Source organism: Phalangium opilio, unplaced genomic scaffold, assembly GCF_054372755.1.
Source record: "Phalangium opilio isolate 3A_F unplaced genomic scaffold, DU_Popi_V2 ptg000105l_1, whole genome shotgun sequence".
NCBI lineage: Eukaryota > Metazoa > Arthropoda > Arachnida > Opiliones > Phalangiidae > Phalangium > Phalangium opilio.
In genome coordinates, this window is record NW_028324207.1 from 1853118 (window position 1) to 1878893 (window position 25776).

Below are 25776 nucleotides of genomic sequence, written 5' to 3' on the forward strand. Positions count from 1 at the left end.
CCACAAAGGACACCCCATATCACTGTTTAAAGGGAAATTGAATTTACAATTTCATATCATATTTTACCACGAAAGTAGTATTATATTACACTTTCAAGTCTCTACTTTCAAAATGTCAAGTTTTTAATATAATTGAACCAAAGTTTCTATTTTTAAAATCCATTTAAAAATCACGAAAACTCAATTTCGATATATCAATAATTTTGTCTTGTCGAGCTTGTTCGCCCGTTTTATGACATCACTATGACGTGAAGGGGAAAAAGCGCGGGAATCCTATAGGCGTCTCGAGCTTCTCGCCAGTCTAAACTCTGGGTCTGATAGCAGAGAGAGTGGCCGACGCGAACACCATCTCTCGTGAAAAATATATCTGTGACGTCGGCCTACGGGAAACATTTTAGCCTTTCATAAAAAGCGGATTTCGAATAATTTCAAACGAAGCATTTTCAAATGCATATTGCCAAATAACCAGAAATCGGAGAATTAAAACCTTGATATTTATGAATTCACAGAAATTAATTCTATCTTTTGTTATATAAATCAGAGGTTCTTCAAACGAAGCTTCTCATTCCCTTTAAAGATAGAGAAAGAAATGAATGCGTTCCCCTAAGCTCACTGCACATTTTCGAGTCGAAAAAAATAATTTACTATCAATATTTAGCATTAAAATTGAAATTACCAAGTCCATGACTCATAAACTGGTAAACCTTTCATTACGTGACTGTCCACTTTATCGACAGTACTCGTAAAGGAGGGTTCGGATGGCGATAAACAGTGTTGTTGGTCGTTGAATCTTCTTCAATTATCTCTCTTGGCAAAATTGTAGTACGTACTCTTATAGAGCGTCCCTATCGCTTCCCACTACCGTATACAGAGTGTTTCAAAAAGGGTAATCATAGGATCGAAGTACAGTGGGCTCTATATGGGCAATTAATTTGAAACACCCTGTATAACGTTGTTTTAGGTTTATATAATTCCAAAGCGAGGAAGAATAAATTAGGGAAATTTAAATGATTGCCCAGGTAGGAAATTAACGTTGATTTAAAGTAGATTTTTGGTGCCAATGTTTTGAAAACGTTTCACGTGTACTTCACACGTAAGAAAAACGTTTATTTGTGGTACATAAGTTACCTCAAGATGTTTAGGATTTTCTTAACGTCAATAACACGTTTTTACAAAGCGATAATTAAAGCGTTTAATTCAGGTCTACATGTTACGTTTGCAACACGTTTGGGAATGGTTTTCAATAGGCCGTTAGTTTAGCGTTATTACTGTACGTTTCGGAAACGTTGTTATCACGTTCATAGAAAGTGATAACTAAAGCGTTTATTTCAGGTCTACATGTTACGTTTGCAATACGTTTGGGAATGGTGTTCAATTGGCCGTTAGTTTAGCGTTATAACTCTATGTTTCGGCAACGTTGTTATCACGTTTATAGAAAGTGATAACTAAAGCGTTTATTTCAAGTCTACATGTTACGTTTGCAACTCGTTTGGGAATGGTTTTCAATTGGCCGTTAGTTTAGCGTTATTACTGTATGTTTTGGCAACGTTGTTAAAACGTTTATACTAGAGCGTTTATTTCAGGACTATATGTTACGTTCGTAATACGTTTGGGAATGGTGTTCAATTGACCGTTAGTTTAGCGTTATTACTGTATGTTTTGGCAACGTTGTTAAAACGTTTATACAAGAGCGTTTATTCCAGGACTATATGTTACGTTCGTAACACGTTTGAGAATAGTGTTCAATTGACCGTTAGTTTAGCGTTATTACTGTATATTTGGGCAACGTTGTTAAAACGATTGTACAAAGTGATAACTAATACGTTTATTTTAGGTTAAAATCACGTTTCGAAATGGTGTTAAGTGGACTGTTAGTTTTGCGTTTTTGATGTAAGTTTCGAGAAAGTTGCAAGCACATTATACAAAAGCTTTATTTTCAAGTCTTTATAAGAAGTACGTTCACAACACGTGTGAAAATGGTTTTAAATGACCCTTAGTTTTGCATTATTACTGTACGTTTCGGAAACGTTGATATTTCGTACATGTCTTGCGTCATAAAAAGCTATAATCAATCGTTATCACCTCTCCGAGTTTCGATGACGTCAAGGAGGTATTTTACTGGACGTGTCTCTGTCCTCGCGTTCGCAGGTTAAAAACAAGTTGGGAAACCAAAATAAACCTCTCCGAGCCGAGACGAATTTACTTTCTAAACACTGGTCCACCAGCGTATGAGAAGAACTGGAAATACGTAGTTCAAATTGGCGAAATATTGCCAAGGTCTTTAGCAAAGGCTTAAGTGCTTTACAATTCCCTTTATATCCTCAATAATTTTAATGAGGACCTAAAATGTATCACTGAAGGGTGTATTTAACTTTCGGCTCACTATGAACCGTTAACACCTCCTATAACAGGAAGCGAAACAAGGTCATTTCGAGTTTAAATCTAGGGTATCTTATTTCACAGACCCAATCGTTTCAACACTTGTGGATAGATGAATAATTAACATCTATATTATCTTATGAATATCAAAAATGCGTTTACACTATATATAAATGTAGTAACGCTGAATTAAAAAGTAAACACCAAATTTGAAATTTTAATATCAAAAGATATTCTTGGAATATTAAGATGAAACAGAGCTTTATAGCTACACAGCTACTTAAAGAATCGTAATGCCGAAAAATATTTAAAATATTTCCATTTAATATTCTGCAAAAAGGAAATGTTATCGTTTTGTAAGAGATCTTATCATCCTACTCGCTATGTATTAACTTTGATATGCGTGTAGTGTTTCGATTCGGATGCAATCTTCACTACTCGTTCTATATAAACTCTCACTTGTGGCATTACATAGAAATAAGTTTATCTTAAATAATTAATTAAATATAAATGATATTAATTATTTTAATCGCCAGTAAATAACTTTAAAAATAGTTAAATCGTTCAAAATGAAGTTGTTCCTATTATCTTTCGAAACTTTGCTAATATTGACGTTTAAAGGGAAGGGTACCCCTCTTGCCCGCTTTCTTCAAATTTTGGGGTATATATACGATTCGTTTCCATTATAATAATAGATAAAATCGCATTCGCGTGAACCGATGGTGGAAGCCCTGCCATTGGGAGGCTAGACGTTTCTCGTAACCCTAGCCGATTTCATAGTTAATATGAAGCGAGGAATTAAGACGTTTTCTAATTGAAATACTAATCATGGGAACTCTATTCAAAGTTAGTAAGGGACTTATGACATTGTTGAGAAGTCGATTTAGGATAGAGACGGTTGGTTTTTCATAATCAACAACGAAAGCCCTAGTAGGAATTATAGCTTACTTTAAAAACTGTTGACATGTAATGCATTGGCCTGAGCTATAAATTTTTATAATTATAAGAAGTTTTCAGTTTCTACTCCTCGGTTAATACTCCGTTATTGCTTTTTTCCCTTGTATTGGCGTGAATAGAACTCTTACAAAACTGTAATTTTTTCGTTTTTGCTAAATATAAAATGAAAATATGGTAAATATGTTTCGGCATTACGATTCTTTTAGTAGTTGTATAGCTATAAAGCTATGTTTCGTTTCAAAACTCCAAGAAAATCGTTTAATTTTAATATTTCAAAGCCTTGTTATCTTTTGATTTTGCTATACTACATTTATACATAACAACTGAAAATTAGGCTTTGTATTAGTCCTGTCATTGCTGTGATATTGGTTTGGGATTGCATCTATAAATGAAAATGCCGAAGCTAATACTGGCAATGTTTCGGTTCCACCTTGAGAACACGAGTTAAATAATTACACACGTTCAACTAACTTATTACACACGTCTAATTAAATAAAGTTACACATTCAATTAACTTATTATAAACGTCTAATTAAACAAATTTACACGTTCAATTAACTTATTTCACACGTTCAATTATTGTTTTAACATTTTTAATTAACGTCTTATCACACGTAAAATTAAATTATTTCGCACGCTCAAATATCTTATTAGACGCCTTCAGTTAACGAATTTCACACTTGAAATGGCTTATTAAACGCGTTCAATTTATTTAAAACACAGGTTCAATTAACTTATTAAACACGTGTAATTTACTTATTAAACAGGTGTAATTTACTTATTAAACACGTGTAATTTACTTATTAAACACGTGTAATTTACTTATTAAACACGTGTAATTTACTTATTAAACACGTGTAATTTACTTATTAAACACGTGTAATTTACTTATTAAACACGTGTAATTTACTTATTAAACACGTGTAATTTACTTATTAAACACGTGTAATTTACTTATTAAACACGTGTAATTTACTTATTAAACACGTGTAATTTACTTATTACACATTACTATTACACATTAAATAAATTTTGTGCACGTTCGATTAAGTTGTTACACTCGTTCAATTAACTTTTGAGACACGTTAGATTAACTTATTACACACGTTCAAATAACCCGAAAAATAAACCTAATTGGAACCGTTTAACGCACGATTTATCCACGTTAACCTACTTTATAATACACGTTTTTAAAACGAGAAATAAACGAGATTTCTCATGTATTTACGACAAAATAAACACGTGTGTAAACACCGTGTTTCAAGGTGACATGATCACCGTTTTAAAAACGTTAATACACACGTTTATTCAATGCTACGTTTAAACGCTGTGTCAACGTGAATTTGCTACCTGGGTGCTTCGTGTCGATAAAGCTATGGTGGAAGTTTCGCTTCGTTAAGTTTTGCCCTATTCCCACTATCGGTTAAGCTTAAGCCTTTTCCACTCCTCTAAACCTCAGCCAGTTTCCTCCATAGAGAATAGTTACACGTGGACATATCTTTCACGTGTAGAGAAATTAACTACCCGTCATACGTGAGTAGGCAAACCCAAAATCTAATTTTATTAACCAGTGTACCGTCCAGATTTCCCTTGCACAATCCCCTTGAAGCATTTGAATTAAAATATAATATCTAAAGCATTCCCTTCCAGATCAATACCTCAATTCATTCGAAAAGACTAAATATTTTAGTCTTTTGGAGAAAATAAAAACAGATAACTGGTAATATTAAATAGAGCCTTGATTAGTCTACAGCCAAAGAAGCTAGTGGTAGTTGGTTGAAGGGTTTGTGTACGTTGCAAACACCATACTGAGTATACACTAAAATAATTAAAAGCTTTCATTAACCTCTCCAATGCTTAGCTCAATTTCTAAATAGTTATTTCTATTTGGCTTTGGTAGTTTCGGGGAGACATAAGGAAGTCCATTTGTAAGTAGGCTATGGTATCCACTATGCACAGTTTCGTACTATCTTCGGGTAAAATCTGCCGCTTAGTCTAAGCTCTGGCTATCGTTAGGCCAAATATACTGTTGGTATTATAAACCGGGGTGGGGGGAAAGCTAGCTTGGCTTGTTCGACGTTACATGTATATTGGATGCGAAAGCATGGAGGTTTATATGGCTAATAATCCAAGAGTATCCGCCATGCGCGTATACCTCGAATAAACACACTGTCAGTTACGGAGGTAAACGCTTATCGAGTTATCGTTTCCTAAACCAAAGGACATTTTAGAATGGACTAGCCAATGACGTGATTAAAGACCACACCTCCTTGCTAGGAAATATTAACGTCAATGCATGGACTTTTCATATCCCCTATAACAGGATAACATAAATTTCTTCAACTTGGAATCTTTAAGAGGCCCTTTTCTACGCCTTTCTGCGTGAGTTAAAGAAGAGGAAGTGTAGAAATCGTCACTCTGACGTCAGGTATAATTTATTTGAGCTTAGAAATCACGTGATATTGACGTGGCTTGCGACCTATGCGCGTCACAACAGTGTTATCAAAAAACATTCGAATAACCAATGAGATTCGAGGAAGGAGAAGCCAGAGGTTTAATGAAGTTATTAGACCTTCCCCTTACCTTCAATTAGATGTTAGTATGGTGCTATGGGCGGTAAAAGATTCCAAGTAGAAGAAATCTATGTATTCCGCTCTATTCCAGTCCATTCTAAATGTCTTCGTGGTAGACATACATTGGTAGTGAGGCAAAGGTCTCGAAGTCCGGTTCCCGACTCTATCTTTACTTATATAATACAAATTAAATGTAAGTTGGCAAAGAGGATTTACCTGGTTGAATAATTCCATGTCTAAAACATTTTAAAACGTTAAATCCACTGCTTAAATAGACACCCGTCACATTCAACGATCTTCTATTACCTTTCCCAATCCTCTTAAATTAGCAATTCTATTGGGAATTATCCGTCTAACTGCATGCCTTTTAGTAAAGACACGATTTTTCCCCTATTTTGTTCGAAAGCGTCGTACCCGTTAAGTAGAAACTCAACTCGAATATGTAATTAAAAAATGTGTACGTGTTTTTTAATACGCGTTTACGATTAAGTAAGATTTTTATCTTAATTGCCAGGACGCTGATTGTTGTTATAAGAAGTATTAGGTATCAGAAATATGGTCATGACATAATCAAAGGATTTCTCTTCAAATTTATGTTGAATGATCTATTTATTTTAACCCTAACCACAACCAAGTTAACTCTTAAACATTACTATAACAAAACGTGTTTACTTAAAGACAGACAGAATCATTTTAACCTGAAAAGAAACTAAAATTAGACGCTTTCAAAAACCGAGCAATGTTTCCCGTGTTTATCTGTCGCAAGAATGCGCGTAAAACCTTCTGGTAACATTTCAACACGTTTTCCTCACTAAGGTTATTGCGTTTCGATTCCAAAGTGTAAAGAAAAGTACACGCGATGATACGTATCCCCTCAAAAAATATATAAGGCGGTCCCAACAAAAAAAATAGAACTTATAAAAAGCAAAGTGCGCTTAGGGCTTACAAACTGGCAGATTACAAGTATATGGGGTATAGACCAAAATCATATTTTTACGTATACGTCTATGGAATAATAAGCGGCTTTGTGGTGCGGGATTGCGTTGCTTTATGGAGGAATTGGCAAAAAGAAAAGCTGCCTCGAGCTTCTAGAGTAGAAATATCCCTTGTATACAGCGACACCGACAGTTTTCTTTAAAACCAGGACGTAGCATTCTTCCTATTTCGTGACAGGTCGAAGTTGTCCGTGACGTCAGCCCCAAAGAGGGGGCAAAGAACGACAAGTGCAATGGTGAATTTTTCATAGATATCTTAACAATAATAACTCCGAGCCCCGCTATCTTAGCTTCTCCAGGGATAGATTTAATTTTAGAAGTGGGAATGGAGAACAGAGTAATCTGGATGCGCGTCAAAGTCCCGGACCCCTTCCACGGGACGGAAGGGGGGTATGACAGCGACAGAGGTAAAGGATAAATTACGTATTTTTCGCCGTCACCATCAGCAACGTCATCAAAACGTAGTTTAAATGAGCCAATAAGGTAATTTGAACTTCTCGTTACGTGTTGGAGGGAGGGTCTCTATACTGGGCTATGAGTCGGACTGAAGTATACAGTAACCGTTCTCCAGTCTTACTTCTAAAATTAAATCTATCCCTGGTTACTCTAAGGAACGTGAGCTTGGTACTGGAGAGGTTATTGAAAGCCTTTCATTTTTGTGAATTACCAGTATTGATCTCTTTCCCATTCACTACTAGCTAGCTTCTTTGGCTAGAGACCAATCAGTGATCACTCTAATATTACCTTATCTTGTTTTAATTTTTCATGAAGAGGAACATATTTAGCCGCCCAATTGGGTTTATTTGAATTTTGGGTAGCGCAAAGCAAGTGACGAATAAGAGAACAGAGGCTTATTGGTGTCCTGTAAAACAGACCCCGTGTCTCTCAAACCAGATGAAAATCGAAATGAAATGGGTTTATTTTGTTGATAGCTATGGAAGGTATTTTCTCGATTGGCCCGTTTTGGTAGCCTATTCCTTTTGGGTTATAGCATGCACTGCAGGCGGGGAATCTTCGGCTCGTTTTCGGCAACACTCCTCTTCGACGTGTCTGGCATTTTAACGAAGGGCTCAACACAGGGATTGCCGTTCTTTCCATCGTCGCTCCGGACACAGACTATCTGCTCTCCGTTTTCCATTCCTAACCCTCCTTCATCCTCCGGAAACTTTAGTTTTCCTAAAGCTAAGACCTACACCCTTCTGGCTAGAAGACGATAGCGACGGTAAGACCTCACTTCCCCATGCAGCTATAACACCCACCCCCCTCTTGCTGCTGCTGTTATATTCCCAGTATTGCTTTTACAAAAGTAACAAAATAGGAATAGGTACGACAGTGTTTAATTCGATTGTATTTTTAAACTAGAGTTGCTATACCCTTGTGTTTTCAGGGACTGTGTGTTTTCTGTCTATGATTGTAGACACTAAACACTAGATAAACTTTGACTCAAACCGTAAAATTCTAGTTCATCTGTGTTTAATCTCTTATGTTCAACCAACCTTAAGAAGAACTCAACCTAACCACTTCTAAAATTGTATTTAAAACTGATTCAATTTCTTTTTTCTCAAGACAATTATTAGAAGTATCTGTAAGATAATGTTTTAATGAGTTTGACTTATTAATATCACGTTACTTATGTCTTTATAACAAAAGAATCACCCATATATACGCGAGTGGAAGAGTTTGAAATCCATACCACCACCACCTACCCACCCTGTCCGTCCGTTTTAAGCCCATGGGTTTTGCAAGCGAGAGTCGAGCGACGTTGCTTAGTTTCGTATGGGCAAGAAGTGACGGTTGCCTTTTAAGTGACAGTTTTCGAAATTCGAAGACTATCCCGAAACTTCAACCAGGATGCCTGCCTTACTAAGGCATCCTAAGTGCCGAACTCTATTCTTAGCTCTGATCTTGGGAAAGTAACATTGAATTTGTTTAAAACGAAACCCCTTTTTTGCATAATGTTAAAAGTGTATTGTCGCAAAGTCGTAAATTTTTAACTAAATATGAAAAGGGTTGCCATAGGTCAGGGAAATCTAGAAAGGTCAGCATGTTTAAAAAGAGGTCAAAGGCCAGGGAATTTTTAGAATTTTAACCACTAAGTTAAGGAATTTTATTTAAATTGCAAAGTTCTTTGTGCATTACAGCGTTACGCCGCTACAATAAATAAATACTCTATTAATGCGTCATAATAGGCTAATTTATAAAATAAATTAGTAGATTGCTAATATAGTCAGAAGCTAAAATAATTTATGCGAAGAAAAGTGGTGGTCATAATTGGTTGGGTATATACTTAATATATATAATATTTGTTTCAGTGTCTGTTAATTTGGCATTGTCATACAGGGTGTTTCTAACATTTTGCCGTCGGGCCCACCATTTTCAAGTTACGTTTGGAGTGTTTTAGGGATGACCCCTTAATTAAATTAGAAATCATTGTCTTAATCAGTTTCGTAGTTAAAATTAAGGGGTCATCCTTAAAACACTTCAATCGTAACTCAAAAACGGTGGCCCGGATGGCAAAATGTTAATTGCTGACAGACCTTACCGAAACACCCTGTATACTCGTAGGTATAAGTTGGTACTTTAGCTATATGGAGAAGGACGAAAGTTAGTTAAGCCTACTTGTTATTCACACAAGAATCATCTTCTCCCTTCTTTTACCCTGGCCCCTCCTTGCACCTCCCCATCTCCCGGTTTCCGTATGGACTTAAATTTAAATTTTCTCACTCTCGTCTCATCTACATCTTTCGCAAAGATGGAGGGATGCGAATAATAGACCAAGGTTCTTTTTACGGATGGTTGAAGGACTTATTTCTAGCATGGATCTTGTAACCCTACCATGGTGCTCAGCAAAGACACCTGGCGTTGCCCCATCATTCTGCCCAGGCATTTTTATTTCTATTAGGGCCACCATTTTAAAAGATGGCGGCAAGTTGAAGCCCAAAAAGCTTAAGGCCTGTCTGGACGTTGATTACCAGTGACTTGTCTTGGTATAGATAGATGATTACCTCTTTGGTTTCCATCATGGTTTCTGTTACTCAGAGCGCGAGATCACGTACGTTTCTGAACCATTTATGTCGAAGAACTATGATTTTTAGGGGGAAGTATGGGTGTAGGAATATGCAAATGAATTGTGAAGAGAATCTGCTAGGGGATGTATGGCGAAGAGAAGAAATTTGTCAAAAGTCAGTTTCCCCACCTACAATTTTCAGGGTGATATTTTATGATTCCCGGATGCAGAGGGAGTCTCCGGAGAATAAGAGGAACCTAGTTTCAAGTTGCCATCGCAAAAGCTAATCGCGTTTTGACTGAATGATGGCGAATTCTGTTGTAGTTAAATCGTTTATTGAGCTGTTATCGGAGCATCAAAATCACGGAATAGAATTTCACCTCTAATCGCCGTCTGCTTCACATTCAAACTCTTATTCTCCTTAAGTTAAAGGGATACACTGTGCTACAATTTTCCTTTTTTAATCGAAAGAGCGTATAAAATAATGAATTTGACAATTGGAACCGTGTTTTTATCTACAATATTTAAGAAGATACGAGAGATTAAGTTTCCGTTGTGGCGCGTAATGGACACTACGCGTTAGGCTTTCCCGCGAAGCACTAAGAAGTCAGATAAATCCGTCAGATGGTACTAGTCGTCCAATAGAGGTCTAACGCGTAGTATAGATTTTGCGCCATTACGGAAACCCAATTATCTTCTTCAATATTGAAGATAGAAACATGATTAAAATTTATATATTCTCTATTTTATTTGCTCATTCGTCTAAAAAAGTAAAAATTCTAGTCTAGTACGATGTATCCCTTTAAGTAAATCCATCGTATCATATTTAATATTGTAAATAAACATACAGAGGTAGTTTATTACAATATTTATTTATTTATTATTTTTTTCTCAAGATTTCAAAGAAAAAAAAAGAAAATTATATAAAGAATCTTTCCATTAAATATATAGACTTTGTCGGAAGGAAAAAAAATTCTGATGTCTCAATTAAATTTATGTCAAGAGAAAATGACTTTACTAGAAGCTCAGCTATAAAGGGAGGGTGAATTGGAAAATCAAGTGCTTTTTATCGATTCTTCTACTAATTATAAAACCAATTTGCATAGTCAAACATCCAGGATATACCTCCAAATGGTTTTAAAATTCAGTTTAGTGTGTGAGATTTGATGGATAATTTTAAATTTTCGCCTAAGAACAATTATTGCGTAACGCCCCTGCCTTCTTATTAATTAATAAAATTCCCACGTCGAATGAAATTTTGCGCGAGAAGTCTTCTAATTAGTAGACGAATCGATATAAAATTCAGTGCTTGATTTTCCTGTTCAACCTCTCTTTAAAGACTAATTTATTTTAAGAAATATGAACATCCATAAATCAAAACAAAACAATTCTAAGAAGAATTCATAAAGCTTTTCGTTATTTTTCTATAATATTTAGTTATATACTTCCTCTCCTCTTTCCACTAGCTCCCTCTACATCTTTTCTTTTTCTGATATCCCCCTATAGTATCAAAAGAAAGTAAAATGAAAAACACGGAGTTTAATCAAAATATATTTCCGAGCCAGTTTTATATCCTTAAGCCGTTTTATATATTCCTATTCAAACATTCATATCGTTCCACCATCGACGTAGATCCCTCCTCTTTCTATTCGTTTACTTTTCTCCTTGAATTTCTACATTTTTTTTAGCTTCGTCCCAAATGGTTTCCATGGGTATTTATTGAAAATGGAATTGCGGAACCCGGTGAGGTTTTAAATTTTTTTTATACTTTTCGAGCTGCCATTTTTAAACATGGCGACAAATCGAATCCGAATAGCCATAAGCCATTCTTTAGGATATAAGAAACCAGAGTATTAAATATTAGCGAAATTGGTTGAAACGCGCATTCAACGTTATTCCTTAAAGAAGGTATTTTACATTTATGTCCGCCATTTTGAAAGATGGCAGCAAATCGAACCAAAAAAGCCCGAAATCCCTTCTTTAGGATATAAGAAACCAGAATATTAAATATTAGCGAAATCGGTTGAAACGCGCATTCAACGTTATTCCTTAAATAAGGTATTTTACATTTCTGTCCGCCATTTTGAAAGATGGCGACAAATCGAATCCGAATAGCCATAAAGCCATTCTTTAGGATATAAGAAACCAGAGTGTTAAATATAAGCGAAATCGGTTGAAACGCGCATTCAACGTTATTCCTTAAAGAAGGTATTTTACATTTCTGTCCGCCATTTTGAAAGATGGCGGCAAATCGAACCAAAAGAGAAATAAAGCCGGTCTATAGGGTATAGGGAACCAGTATACTGAACATTAGTGAAATCGGTTAAAACGCGCAATCTTTATAATTTCCCTTTTGGAACTACATAATCTATTTGAACATGATTGCCAAATGTTTTTCATTTCAAAGTTTCGGGAACAATAATAATCTCCACTTGTAAACCGAACTGATATGAAATTTCCTGACTTTTATGAAGATAATTTAAAAAACGATTTTATATCTATTTTCAAATTCCATATCATTCTCAGAAAATCCACCACGGACTAAAATTATGTTTACCCCATAGAAATAGTAGAAATCAAAATAGGAATTTTAATTTCACTGATGGTTAAATTTAACTTAAACTGCATTGCCAGTCTTGTTTTCTCCTTTCTACTTCGTTCGCGTTCCCATTTTCAGACCTCGATCTCTTTCTTGACTATACTGGAAGGTTTTAACCGATCCAGCTAGGATATTTTTGCTTGTCTAGAGAACGGGGCTTGGAGGATTTAGGCATCCGATTCTTGGCTCAGGAAAATAGAGCAAAGCCTTAAAGAAGCCCGAAAGAAAGGAAAAAAGAATCGAGAAAGATTGGATCCCAAAAGCGCCATCCTTCACGAGGGGAACCCCTTTTGGAATTTTCTTCTTTTGCCCAAGTATACTAAAGTTTATTTTCTCAGCTCGCGGGGTTAGGTTTAAGTAACGCCGAGAAAATAGGCCAAATTGCCAGAGCTGCATTGGCGGATAAGAAGTAAAGACCTAAGAAAACCGTTATTCCAAATTGGGCCACCAAATAAAACGAAACTAGTTGGTATAGAAATTGGATATTTTAACATGAACTTAATAATTCTTAAGGATACCAGCAAAATAATTCATTTATACAGACACTAGCTGTTACCCGCGGCGTCGCTCGCGTGTAATAAGAACTTCCATCAAAATGATTTAAAGAATGGGAAGATTTTACTGATGACTAATATTTTTATAGCACCCTTGGGGTGAAGGCACTCGGCGTTGCCCGTCAGCCCGCCGGGACAATTTTTATTACTTTCCATGCGGACATTATTCCATAAAGAAGGGTTTTTAAGATTTTGGCCGCCATTTCAAAAGATGGCAACAAATCGAACTCAAAACAAATTAAAATGCAATTTCTATAACGCATTCCCTTCCACATCAATGCCTCAATTCATTCAAATGAGCAAACTAAATTGGCTAATTATGTCTTTTAGAGTTAAATTTAAACAAGATAACTGTTAATATTAAAGTAGAGTCATTACTGATTGGTCTCCAGTCAAAGAAGCTAGTAGTGAATGGGAAAGAGATCAAGACTTGTAGCTGGGTTGGGTGTAGGTCGAAAACACCATGCTGTGAACAGAGTAAATTTAAATTCTTTCATTAGCCTTCTCAGTGCCTATCTAACTTTCTACAAAGTTATTTCTATTTACGTTGCAAACTATTTGCTTTAGAGGTAAATCAACTAAATTTACAAGTTAAATTGAATTTAAAGAAAATAAATAAGTAAATAAATACAGGCTCAGCTTATGCGGGAATGATCAAAATCCTTTTGAGGGGGCAATGACTCTTTCGGCTTCAATTTCTAAGAGAGAGGTATAGGTAGCTCTCTTAGATAAGACTTCACATCGGCTTTAATGAATAAATGCTTGCCTCTTACAGCGTTTTTGAACTTTGTGAAGAAATAGGAAAGTAAACCCAATATTATTTTAACATAAAAAATAGTAAACATTATTATTAATTTCAATATCTGGTCTTTCAGTCATTCCATTTTCTTCCCCTATATTTTACTTTTTTTCTCGTCTTTGTCTACTACAACAGTTTTTATTAATAACTACGTAAGTTCTTGTTGAAGCTTCAATCACGATCATGTACACGAAAGAGTGCCTTTTCTCACGTGACCAATGTTAAAGGGCGCGAAATTGAAATTGAAAAAAGGCTTAACGAGTTTTTAATATAGGTGCTGATGAATTAGCTATCCGCAACAAAAACAATGTAATACCGGTAAGTCATCGAATCTTTGAAGTAACAGTATTTAAGACCACTCGCGAGGACACATTTGTCCAAAGATTAACTTCTACTGAGAGGAAAAAGTGAGTCATTTCTAATTTATAAAATAACCGCTTTTTTCACCGGCTATGTTTGACCTCCTCTTGAGACTCGAAGTTAGTCCAGTAGTTTTCCAATAGATACAAAAGCCGAAACGGGGAAAAGTGAAGGGGTTACATAGAAATGATTATAAACGTTGCTTGCCATAGAGAGAGACTTCCAAGTGTATATATACCTGCTCCCGAAATTGTAAGAGTCATACAAGAAAAGACAATTAAGAAAGGACTACTGTATTCGATTTCAAGTAGATACGTGAGCGTTTGTTAGCAGATAGTGTTTTTTATTTATAATTTTTTTTGGAAACGTAAGGAATCAAGTTTCTACGAAGAATCAAATGATTTTTAGAAAAGTCAAAAAGAATTATTTGTGTTAGAAATTTCGAGTGCCAACTTCCAGGGGTAAAACTTATAAGGTATTTCCTACCTGCCCCTGTATATCCTTTACCCGCAATACACTGGTGTACGATTGTTTTTATAAAATTCATATCTTTCATAGTTATGCTCAGAGTTTGTCATTTTTGGGTGCAATTTGATAGCCCAAATTACGTATACTCTACACATTGTATACAAAGTTTAAAACAAGGACTTACAAATACTTTTAATTTTAATTTAAATTTATATATAAATGTACTAGCCGTAATATATAGTTGTATAAAACGCGTTGAATTTTAACTTTTAGGCGCTCCATTCATCGGAGAAAAAGGTGTATAAATCCATTCCAGTCCCTCTTTAAATGCCGTTCTGTTAAGCTAGCCGAAAAAGAGTCCTTATATTATTATTGGGTTGGTTGTGTGTGTGTTGGCAAATGTTGCCGCTGGTGAAGCTGAACTCCGGGCCCGGTTTCCCCTCTTATTAAGGATTAAGGGATTATAATTGATCACGCTTTCCGCTAGGGATTAAGGAGTGGGATTACTTATGGAAGCCCGTTTTTTCTTTATTTTCCACCGTGATCCTTCCCAAGCCTCTTCTCTCACACCCCCCGAACCCTAGCATCTAGGGAGAACTAGGCAGATACTCTAACACCAAAGAGAACCAACCACCGAGATTCTAACTTTTGCCACCCATCTAACTCTAACCAACACCCCACACCCATGACTTGGTTCCTTGGCTTCTCTTGACTTGCCACTGCCTTCTTTAGCATTCTCGCTTTGCTGTCCATTGCCTTTTCTACTGTTCTTTCTAGGGCCAGTTTAACCTTATGGGATATGGGATATAGACGCTACGCTGGGGGTAGACAGATTAAGCTAAATGAAGTATCAGATTTGAGGAGCTCGTGAAAAATAACCTTTTCAACTTCAAATCCGAAATTTAAATATCTGAACCTTCAGCGAACCATAATGAAATATCTGTACCTTCAAAAGTGAAATATCTGCAAATTCAACGATTCAAAAGTGAAATATCTGCAAATTCAGCGATTCAAAAGTGAAATATCTGCAAATTCAGCGATTCAAAAGTGAAATATCTGTACATTCAACCGTTCAATAATGAAATATCTGTACCTTCAACAACCCAAAATTCAAATCTACCTTTTGGATTTCTTCCAGTCCGAAATCCCTTTATAAAAATTCTGCAATGGAAACAGAAGTTGCTATACAAAAACCTCTAAACCAAATCTGCTTCATCACAACAGCGCCTTGATTTAAATAGACAATATTGAATTTGCCTTCAATTGTAATACTATACCTTAGACAGTTAACCCTTTTTCGGGCCTTTGCTTAAGCTGTCTAATACGCCTCTTCAATCTTATATAGGAATGGGATGAGAAGTAGAGTAGTACCACAGCGTCGAGCCGTCTTTTCTATATATCCTCAATATCCCAAGAAAAGCTGGCTTCCTGGATTAGCCCCGTTGAGCGATTATTTGGCGGTGAAAACGACTTAGCTCCAAGACCCGAGGATCGGGAAAGAGCCCAAGACGAAAGAGTGGCGTATTAAGACGTATAACCGTCTAATATGACGTCTTCGACCATCTCGCCCCCTCACGACTACTCCAACCTCAGTTCTCCTAAATGTCTTTCTTACTTTCTGCCTTTCAAGCTGCGGACTATCCTATTCCTTTAGTGTATTATCGTAGACAGAAGTAAGCTATTAAAGATAAGTAATTTTGTAAATACACTTCCATAACGCGGACTTAAGTGCAGGAATTACTGCATTTATACCAAAGAATACAAGACCACGATTTCAGTTACTGTCGAAAAGAGGCTGGACTTTAAATCCCGCCCCTAGACAAAAGAACGCCCCATTCATAAATACTGGTAATATATCACTAACTTCATTACGTTGACTCAAGCAGAATTAAGGCCAATTCTTTTCGACAGAGGGGGCTGTACGGGGATCACAAAATGCTTGGTTTTAATGGCGCCACCACCCCTCGTCATAATAATTGGTGATTATCACTACGTCTTAACATCTGTTAGGCTCAAGAGGAATTAAGGCCAATTCTTCTCGACAGAGGGGTCTGTAATAAGGATCAAAAAATGGGCACTTTTAATCGCCCCGCCCCTAAGGGTCGTACAACAACAAAAACTTGAGATGTCTAGCTAGGCAGGACATACTTATCTACATGACGATACTTAAGACTGTCGCCACGCCAATGTTTGTCAATACCTTCCTTATTTGCGCGTTTTAGCCGCTGGGCAAGGCTTAGCATCGTAAAGCCTATAAACCCAGTCGATTCTTCTATTTCTCTATATCAAAGCTTTTTTTTTTCTTGGCGCGCGATTCGCCTCGTGCAAACGCCAAGGCACGAGGATTAGATTTTTATATACCAAGAGGCTATTTTTTACCCTATTATGAGAATCTACGAGCGAGCTTGGCCTCTATGGCCCTTCCCACTCGCTGTGAGCTATATTTACCGTTACGCCATCTAGGCGCGAGTATTTTTTTCCTTCTTCTTTAACGCGCGAGAGAGTCGGAAGAATAGCCTATTGAAGGTAATAAAAGGAATTAAGAGAGAGTCTTTGGATTTCTCCTTTCTTGAGCTTTTGGCTTTTCACCCCACTTCTTCTCCTTGAAGGACATTTCGATTCGTTCAGAGTCAAGTTACTTTAAAGCCCATACGAAAGATCAACGTTTTATTACGGATTAAAGGGATAGTACTTTATAAATACGATTATTAAATTTCGGATGAAATATATATAATATAGAAAGGTTTTTATATATACATCCAATATGTTAAGATTATATTCTATAATAGCAAAGGTAAATAGAGATAATAGAAAGTGCGTCTCTGGCTAGGCTATGATGTTTACAACGTACTCCAAACAAGTCTGGATCTCTTTCTCTACCTTCTTTGGCTAGAGACCAATCAGCGCTCTACTTTAATATTACCAGAAGTACTGAGCTAACCAAATTCTTCACTCGGCGAAGGTGAATATTCTTGATAACACAAGAGCGGTTGGCCCTCTAGTAGCGGTTTCTGAATTTTCCCTCCAAAACGTTAGACGTTCGCGGTGGTAGACGGCCGAACTAGATTCAAGGAGCAGCGTCCGTGTTCGGCCGCTTTAGGTTGAGGGGAAGGGGGTAGGAAATGTTTTTGGAACCCGACCAATTTTTTTCTCAGTAGTGTAGGCGCGTGGGAAGCGGCATAAAATCCTCAAATTTGTTCACTAGTGCCAGGATCTACTATCAATGCTAGAGCCCTTCACTTCTAGTCTCATCTCACTTCTGATATTACCACCTTATATTTCTCTAAAAGACCAAAATATTTAGCCAATTCGCTTTATTTACATGAATAGAGGCATTGATCTAGAAGAGAAATTATACTTTTTGCCATAAGGAGATTTAGATTTCGTAGAGTGAACACCTGGTGCTGGTAAATGAAATTAGATTTTCGGTTTTCCCCGCTTAAAGACGTATGACTAGTAGTAATTGTACGCGAGGTATCCCCTTGTATGCCACGAGGGGGCAGTAGTAACGTTTTCCCTACTATCTCTTTATGACCTCACTTTCTTTTATTTCTATTTACCCTTGGTTGGAAAGAGGATTTAGAGATTTAAAAGATTGTTTTTATGGATGGACCCTTATTAATCCGATAAAGTTTGTTGCAATTTTTAACTTATTGCTCTCAAGTGGGGCTCTTTTTTACTTACCTGCTTCTCTATAGTCCCTACCTTATTTTGTATCTAAAAATAATCTTAATCTATTTTATTTTTTTTGTACGTAACCCTCGTGATCTTTGATCGATAATGTAATCGGGCATCTTGTTCTTTTTTCTTTTTTTTTCAGTGTTTTTAGATACTTTCGCTATTTCATTCTAGCCAAGGCTTATCGTTTATGGCCTATCATAAAACTAATTTAAAAAAAGATGCAATAGCTAAAAGTTGTAGTTCAACTACTTGAACGCTATTAAGACTTGCTTGAAATAAATAACGTAGGTGAAACCAGGGAGGTGTAGAAAGGGAGGAGAATTGTAGGCCCTTTTTAGACTGACAATAGTAAACCTTAACACCCACAATGGGAGATGTTGGAAAACTGGGTTATGGCTTATCTCGTGGCGAGCGGCTTACTCGCACCACGAAGAAAAGTACGTTGGTTGTAGTTCCACAATCAGTATTGAAAATAGTACATTTTGTGTTCGAGAGAGGGCGCAAAATAGTAACTCGAGTGACAAGTAGAACCAAATTTACCCACTTTCACCCCATTTATCTCACTGTGGGAGTGTAGGCTCACTATGGGAGTGTAGGCTCACTATGTAGAATACTAGTTCACCCCATACTACGTCTCCTTTTCAACTTCTCCCTTTTGAAATTACAGCCACAAGTAGAAATGGTTAAGGTGTTCTAAATTCAGGGCTATAATTTCTATATTTTACTTTATTATTAAGACCTAAATGTAAAGGGGTGGTAATCTGCGTATGATAATGTTAAAAATAAAATAACCACCTTTTATTGCGTTTTGAACTAAAAATCCACGTGTTTTTATTTAAAATTTAAATTATAAAATAAAATAAATTCTAACGACTAGTTTTGCGTTGATGTACAAAGGCTTCATTAGTTTTTTTAATTTTAGTTCACTATACGTAACCAAACATTATTTTATTTTTAACATTATTTTAGTATCATTTTGAATATTTTTTTTAATTAAGTTTTTATTGTATTTTTTTTTTTCGGGATGTAATCTAAGTTTCACTCGGAGAGGTCGAAAAATTGTTTAATTGGAATTTTTCTGTTCTAGTGATCCTTGAGCGCCACTCTTTATCCTCTGAATTGAAGCTTCACCCTGCGTTCTAGTGTACGTGAACAGAAACAGTTTTAAAGGCGTCGTATAGGAAATACATTGGTAAATATACCCCTAAATGTTGGCTTTCACGTCTATGATATTACCGACCATTGTTGCTCCATGCTCTAAATGAGATCCATTTGTAGCAATGGAGAGAAAATAAATATTCACTCATCCATTCATTCACTCATGAGAAGTTAAACATATTTAAACTAAAGATATATTCAAACAGGTTATGGGCTGCCCAAAATGAATCTAAAACGGCTCTGTTTTGCACAGATTGACTCCATATAATCCACAATTTAAGTACTCCCATAGGCTACATTTTCTGCATAAATTTATACCATATAATATTATGAGTCTATTTTAAAGGGCTTGTCGCAGGAACAAAGATAATTTAAAACACATTAGACATTTAGACTCAAAACATCTCAAGTACACCTCAAAGACCTTCTTGGTAATTATATTTCTTCCGAAAAAAAAGTACAACAAATGTTTCAACACGAAATTGAAAACATCGATTTTTAGACGACTATCCCTTTAAGTCAACCTTGCATGATTTTATAGGAGACGACTACTATCAATAAAGTTGGTAGTCCGGGAAAACTAGCTCTGAGCGGACCTAACTATCTTGTCCCGGGGTTTTGGTTTAAGTATAAAAACTAATTTCTCCTTGTAGACTTAAGGATGAAAGTATACGTAAAGCTAGACTATGTAACTCTCGGAATGGACCCAGGAACAAGTAGAAGGGAAAGCGAGAGGTCCACTCGACTACACTCTCGACCTATTGGTTCTCTAATTAAGCATTTTTATAACGAAAAAGAGCGTCGAACCGTAAAAGATCCTACCTCCTTTTCTATCCTCGTTTAGTCTTAGATGAAGAAACAGAAGGATACGCGTCTGCGAGTTTTCATACGAGGACTTGGGAATGGCCGTCTTGAAATACTGTGCAGGGTGGTCCAAAAAGGGTAATTATAGGAAATTGCAGGCCGTTTTATGGTTTAGCCCTTAACCTTAAGTGATAAAGACAATGATAAGGGGTCATCCGTGAAACACTTCAATCATAACTTAACTATCAATTAAAACCAAACCTAACCTTACATACCAACAACCAAATCCAACCTTACATATCAACAACCAAAACCCAACCTTACCTATCAAGTATACAACCTCACCTTAACTATCAAGTACATCCTATCCAAACCTAACCTCCCCTAACTATCAAGTGCATCCTATCCAAACCTAACCTCACCTTAACTATCAAGTACATCCTATCCAAACCTAACCTCACCTTACCTTTCAAGAACAACCTAACCTTACCTAACCTCACCTAATAATATTGGGGTTTCAAATATGCAAATTTAACCTAGCCTAATGAACCTTACCAGACCTAGTGCTATTTGAGTTTAAATAAGCAAACCCTACACCATCATAAACGACTGTAGTTTTACACATCCCGGTTGTACTACTCTTTAGAGAACCGCTGTAACGTCACGTGTAAACCGTGTCTTAGGGAAACCTTTATTTAGGGAACCGCTGTTATGGGGTCCGTTCATTTGAGGGCTTATCATCAAAAAGATGCATTGAAAGAAATCAACGTCACCCAAAATTTGCAGTAAAGTATCCATTTAACTATTTCGTCCAAGATATGGATGGGCCTCTTTTGCTGCCTAAACAACGCTCGCTGGGCCACTCGAGTACCGCCGAAGGAGAAAAAAAAAGGAAGGAAAAACTTTCCCTGGTCTCGAGTATAAAGAGTGGAAGGGAACCAAAGGAGGAGAAAAAAGAACACAGTAAGGAGCTATAGAATGAACGTCGTTCGGTTATCGACCACTCCAAGTAGAGAAAGTAAAGCTTTTTCGCTCGATCCCAAATGATACGCTGAGGACCTCTTTCTCTCCTAGCTAGGACCCCAACCCAAAGACTCTCCTCTCCTCTCCTCTTCTCTCCAAGCTCTTTGGGTTGGCTGTTTGCTCAATACACTGAAGGGGAAAGAAAAACTAGTCTGATGCCTTAACAGTACCCTCTGAACCCCTTTTTATACACAATACACTCTCTCCTAGAGAAGTTCATTATTAAAAATAGGAAGCAATAGGACGTGGTTGCGTATAATGGGAGGTATCTTTAGCGTCATCCGTGACGTGAAGGATTGAACGCCGTCAGGTCTTATTTCTTAAGCCTTGGTCTCAAATTGTTTTAAAAGTTTAAGTTCAAGTGCTTGAGTCACGATTGCGAGCTACGATCACGTGGCGGCCTCCCGTGAATCGTTGAGCCTGAGGTCTTAGTACTTAAGCCTTGGTCTAAAATTGTTTTAAAGGTTGGAGGGCACCTGCTAGAGTTACGATTGTGTTCAAATAACTTTCAGATCATCAAATTTCTAGTTGATTTTTGAAGCTATATCGCTTTAAATTTATTTAATTTTCCCAAATTATTATTTTAGTCAAACAAAACCTATAGTTGTCAATGATAACATTATATATTAAGAATAATATTATGTTATAAACAAGTCAATTCTTAATTAGGAAAATAATTAATTGTTTAAAATACTAATTTTAAGGGGTGCAACGTTGCAAATATACTCGGCTACGATCGGTCATTGAATTGCAATCGTTTTGAGTGCCAACCTGCTGTTCTCTAAATGATCCTATTAAGCAGTTATCTTCGAAATTGACTAATATTCCAATTATGGTTGTTTGAAGTAAGAAGATAGTACTATCCCTTTAAATGTATATTACGGCACTTTACGGATTTCTGTCAAGATGTATATATATTAGGGTTCGCTTCTTATCTTGGGGGTCTATCGAAGATAGTTCCTAAGAAACGCCCTCATAACAGCGGCACGATGAAGACGTTGTGTTCGTAGCTCTTCTTTAGATGTTGCCTCTAGATCCTTTTTTTAGCCTTCTTCGGCAAAAGGGCAAAGCGTAAGAATGGGCCGTAAGAAGACCCATGGGTATCTTCGCTCCTGGCCAACGAAATAACCCCGCCGCCACTGCCACCGTGATGAAGTTTCCCATTCCTTGTAAAGACTACTAGGCCCGAAGAGACTGGGAACTAAAGCGCGGTTTCCACTTTCATGCGAATAAAGTCATATACAGCTGTCATACGAGAGACAAAAATTTAAAAAGGAGTATTTTGAATTGAACGTATAGAGGATGATGTGACACTGTCCACTCAGTTTGACCCTAAGAACACACCCTTAATTTATAAGAAACACCCTGTGTAGTTCTTTCGCCTTTTCCAAAAAGGCATTGTGCCCATCTTGCTTAAACACGAATTGATTTTATGCTTTCTGAGGTTCTATATCTCAAATAGTATCTTACAGACTGTCCAATCATTTTCTTGCGATTTCCTACGTCATAGAATTTAACTTTCTAGGAGTAAAATTTGGTGTACGCGTTTCTAGTGAGATATAAAGACAAATCCACATATTTTTTCCCAAGTTTGATGGTTCTATTTGTGAAAACTAGTCTTAAGTTAGGGTAAAAAGAAAGAGGTGGGCAAAGCGAGGAGCATATTGCGTTGAGGAAAAGACCATAAAAGTTTGGTAGTCAGCAGCGCAGATGTAAGAAGATTAGGCCCGTCTTTCAAGACCCACAACGGTACGGTAGTAGTGCTAGGGTTCCTCCTATTATAGAATTCGTTCCACACCCATTTCAGGACCGTAGAACTACTGCCGATGAAATTCTAAATCACTGACGTTGGCGTTTAGAAGGAAATGGGATATACTCCGACTCCCAAAGACTATCCCAAAGACTATAGAATGCTTACGCTATTTAGACAGAAAATAAACCATCAAACTTTGCTCTACGAAAACTAAAAGCCATTATTAAAATCTCCCTGAAGCAAATTAAAATAAAATTTCTAAAGCTTTATCTTATACCCTTCCGTGTTTTTACACGCGCAGAATTCACACTTAAGTACGATATAAGAAGAATGGTCGAAAGTTTTTTTTAATTATACAGTCAACCAGGCAAGAGTTCCTCTTTCTCGCTGCAGGAGTGAAGAAGTGCCACGATGGTGCGGTTATCTTCCCCCGAAGATATCCGTTCCTTCGCCCCATTTAGTCAGTGAAATGGTTGGGCTGCGTCTTCTTTCAGGCGTAAAGAAGGAATCTCAACGTTAAAAAGAAAACTGGGTTGAATTCAAAGGCTTAGGTAGGTGGGGTGTTTAGCGCGGTTACGTATTCATCTATTTTCTCCCCAAACAACTTCAGTTAGAAAACAATGGAAGTTTCCGCCGGAAATGAAATGTCTCAAACGTTATTTCATTATTTCCAAAATTCAATAGAAATAAATCTATAGAAGCAAGAAGCGATATCTAGTTTACTAGGGAGAAGGTTTAAATTCGCCACATTTCCAGCTTTATCTCCAGTCCAAACGTAAGTCCGGAGTTAATCCCCGCCTCTAAATTACAACCACCATCTCATTGGTTCTTGAAAACTCACGTCAGCGCGACGCTGATGATGAAAATTACGTATTTTTCGACTGAGGAGAGGCGAAATAGCCCCACCTCCTTTTACGTCCCCCTTGTATTTTGAAAGGGGGACTGGGACTATGGCGCGCGAATACTTGGGCATCTTATATCTTCTCCCTAGTAAACTAGATATCGCTTCTTGTAGAAAGTGAGTTAGACACTTGAAATTCCATAAACAGTTTTTAAACGAAAATAATACTACAATAACTTAGGGATGGATGGTTCCAACGAATACTTTAAGGGTTCAAATTGTAGACTGTAATTTCCTTCTGATAAAACACAATTATATTATCCAGATTATAAAATCCCGAGAATAACAGAGCCATAATTAGAGTCAATCTCATTTTGCATTTAATTAATTAATTAATTGAGCTATACCCTTGAGATTCCACTAGTAATTTATCGAAATATAATTTTAAGAAATCAATTATTCAACCATACCTTTTTAATTTATTCAAGTTAAAAAAATTTACTATTTGAAGGTAAAATAATACCTTTAACGGATATACGTACATTGTCTGACATTAACAAGAGCGGAATTAAAATAATCGATCGTTTATTCTGACGTAAGAAGGGGAAAAAAGAGAGATAAAATATCCTCCTTTCCTCTAATATGCTCTAATTAGCCATCAAGGAAAGCGAAATATGGAAAAGGAAAACAAGACGCTTTCCGTTGCACGTATGAAAAATTTCGGACACGGTACCGTTCCTCCGAGAACGAAACGCCAGAGGAAATAACTTCTTCGCCCCTCCCCCCCCCACCACCACCACGCACACACTCCTACAATGAAGGAGGAATGTAGTCAGAGAGCAAGTGTTTAGCTTTTCTTAAAAATAATATCAAGGACAAAGAGATATAACAGAAAGTGACCAAGGAAAAAGAGCCTGAACATTGCCTTTGAGTATATAGTGGCACAATTAACAGAACCGTCATTCAGGTATCGTAATTTACGATATCTAATCTATTATTATAATCTCCTTGAAGCTAATTAAAACAATGCATTCCCTTCCTGATCAATGCCTCAATTGGCCTTATTCCTGTTCAGTGCCACTTACGGAGGGTCTGTAAACTACTCCCAAAGCATGGACAAAGCAATTCTGAAGGATCGATGGCAGCCCATAGAGCCCCACACTAAGCGACTAAACAAGCAATGTTAAGCTTACTTTCCCCTTTTCAGCCCCAAAATGGATGATAGTTATGAAAAATACTGAGTCAAATCCCGGATAAGCTAGAGCCATTTAGACGTTTACTGCTTCCCTCTTTAGAACGTTTATTCCCCCATATGCCCCCCACTCTCCGGTTTGCTACTATCTGCCGCTAGAAGGCGAATTAACAAGTATTTTTCAACTTTCTCCCTCTGCCATCGGTCCTTCAATATTGCTTTGTCCATGCCCAAAGAGACTGGGTAACTTACGAAGGTTCGCAGAATCACCGTCAGATGGTGCGGCGCTCGACTCATCTGGCGGTGATTTTCTGAACCTTCGTAAGTTACCCAGTCTCTGTGGGAGTAGTTTTCAGACCCTTCGCCAGTGGCGCTGAATAGGAATAAGGCTAATTCATTCAAATTAACAAACCGAATTGGCTAAATATTTTCATCATTTATAGTTAAATTAAAAACAGATAACTGGGTAAAATATAAAGTAGAGTGATCACTGGTCTCAAGTCAAAGAAGCGTAGTAGTGAGAAAGAGATCGAGGCTTGGTCGTCGTCAACGTCGTTCACGTCATTACAGGTCATTGTAGAAGACTTCCCATCCCAGTACCTCAAGTCCTGTTGTTCCTATTTACCTTGCTCC

General features: G+C 36.9%; 1 protein-coding gene and 1 long non-coding RNA gene across 4 annotated transcripts in view; one reads left to right on the forward strand and one right to left on the reverse strand.

The window, feature by feature from the left end:
- Nucleotides 1-25776, reverse strand: part of LOC149625180 (lachesin-like) — a 164973-nt gene that overhangs the window by 47244 nt on the left and 91953 nt on the right. The window lies entirely within an intron of this gene.
- LOC149625181 (uncharacterized) overlaps nucleotides 21030-25776 on the forward strand; it is a 44439-nt gene continuing 39692 nt past the window's right edge. Inside the window, exon 1 of the long non-coding RNA XR_016374570.1 lies at nucleotides 21030-21297. This is a non-coding gene — a long non-coding RNA (uncharacterized LOC149625181). The remainder of the gene's footprint in view (nucleotides 21298-25776) is intronic.